At 47.4% G+C, this 2,103-nt stretch overlaps 1 non-coding gene across 1 annotated transcript; it reads right to left on the bottom strand.

Moving 5' to 3' along the window:
• Positions 1 to 1,339: 1,339 nt before the first annotated feature.
• On the bottom strand, positions 1,340 to 1,433 carry TRNAI-UAU (transfer RNA isoleucine (anticodon UAU)). The gene is made up of 2 exons: positions 1,396 to 1,433; positions 1,340 to 1,375 (listed from the first exon to the last, which is right to left on the bottom strand). It is a non-coding gene; the product is annotated as a tRNA-Ile (tRNA).
• Positions 1,434 to 2,103: the final 670 nt, after the last annotated feature.

The following is a 2,103-nucleotide window of genomic DNA, read 5'->3' as shown; positions in this document are numbered from 1 at the left end:
GATTTTTACCCAGTAAAGATGCAACTAGTTTCTGTCTTTTAGAAAAAAAAAAAATCCCAAAGGCCATAGTTTTCACTGCCCCATAGGACATTAGCTAGTTTTTTACTCAAACTTGCAATCTCATGTGAGCATTATTTTTCCCCCACTGACTATACATTTACCAGCCTTTTCTATTGTTATTGCAATCAGTTTACCATACTCCTCCTTTCCTCATTAGTGACTTAAATAAATATTTGATGATTAGTTACTATATATATATTTGAAGATTATGCTTTGATAGCTTTTAAGGTACTCCAGTGGCTTACCAAGCGCTACAAAGTGAGAAAGTGTTCACTTTATGATCATCTGGTGCGTTCCTGAATGGGATCTCCCTAACCTTTCTCAAGAGATACTCTGTGAGTGGACAATGTCCAGATACATGGAAGACCCATTTAGGAATACAGACCTCAAGAGAGAGTTATCTGTGCTTAGCTTAATTCCACTCACCTCTGTGACATGTCCCAAGTGGGACACATGTGCTTTCAGGTTTGTGGCAATCTTTATAGCTAGGAAAACAACTCCAAATTACTCAATTCCCTCTCTTGGTGAAGAGTTGGGAAGTATACGATAAAAGCTATATCCAGGCAAACCGCAGGTGTCATAGGGAGGGGAAGCATATTTTAAAGTCAAAATCCCTATCTACGTCCTACCCAACTCACAACAATATGCTTATCCTTGTAATGGTGTTCTAAAGATTTCAGGCTTCTGGGTCTATTATCACTCATCCTTTTTCAAGTCCAGGTAGTTGAATGCCTGAGGACACCAGGTGCTGTTTCTCAGTTGATAAAAGCTGCTAGATCGTCCATGACTGTTGATTTTATCAGGGTAAAATCAAGTGGGGGAAAATACTGGAGGGGACACTGTCGTCAGAAATCAGTCCTCCCCCTCCCCTCAATCAGAGCTTTAATCAGACAGGAAACTTTTACTATTTCCCACTTTTGAGTTTCCTTAAATGGAGTTCAATGCTTATCACCTGATGGGAGTTTCTTACCAGTAAGTATGTGCCAGGGGCTTCCCGAGGAACGATGATCGATGATCCTAACAGCAAAGTGGAAAGAAGGATGTAAAGAGATGATGTTCTTTACTTGAGATCGACATGCAGGACAAAGTGGAGACAGAAGGTAGATAACTCACTGCGCCGCAACGGATTTTTTGGTAATTGGCATTGCTTCGTTCTAAAAGGGCTAAGGAAACCAATAACAATAAACTGTGTACACAATTCCAAACACGTTAAAGACGGTGGAGTAGGATTACAGGGGGAAAGGCACTTCAAGTGATGCTATCTTGGGTTGGAAAACAATGCTCCAGGTGAGGCTCGAACTCACAACCTCGGCATCACTCGCACACATACTGCCATATAAGTACCGCGCGCTAACCGATTGCGCCACTGGAGCACACAGCCCCTACTTCCGGTCACTGGTTACACGGCCTACACAGGAACATCCGGCGTGTTTGCTCTGGTCGTCACAGCACAAGTTCCTCGGCCGCGCGCCCTGAGTCCCGGGGCCGCTTCTCCCTCAGACGCGTGCGAAGGCGTACTGGGTTCAGCTGCGGACTCCACGGGAGCCACCGATCCTGAAAGCGCAGAGCATGCTTTGTTTGCGGAAACGAAAGCGAATACTTCTTTCCAAGGAAACCTGGGAAAGGGCGGACGCTCCCATTGCCTCAGGCGTTCCCTGGAGGACCTTCAGTGGCCGCCGTGTGGGCGGGCTAGCGTCCCGCTACTGCGCTGGTTCCGGGGCCCTTCCCTTTGCCTCTCCCAGGGTCCTTCTCCCAGCGTCGGAGGAAGGCCCGCCGTCTGCGCGTGGAGTGCGGGTGGTGGGAATCCCTGGGAGGATTACGAAATCCTTCAAGTGGGATTTACCAAAGCCGTTCTTTCCGCTCGCTTCCGTTCCCGCTTAGCAAACGTGTTGGAAACGGGTTGCTACTGAAAGGAAGTGGTGCTGGGCTGCATTTTCTGCGGCTAGTCAGCGAGAAACAGCCCTGGAATGGGCCTCTATTTCTTCCTTGGAGCATCCCTCCCTGGGACCTGGGAGTTGAAAACTCTCTAGGCTAAAGCAACTG

This window comes from Chlorocebus sabaeus, chromosome 17 (genome assembly GCF_047675955.1).
Source record: "Chlorocebus sabaeus isolate Y175 chromosome 17, mChlSab1.0.hap1, whole genome shotgun sequence".
Lineage (NCBI taxonomy): Eukaryota > Metazoa > Chordata > Mammalia > Primates > Cercopithecidae > Chlorocebus > Chlorocebus sabaeus.
This window is presented reverse-complemented; position numbering and strand designations above follow the sequence as displayed.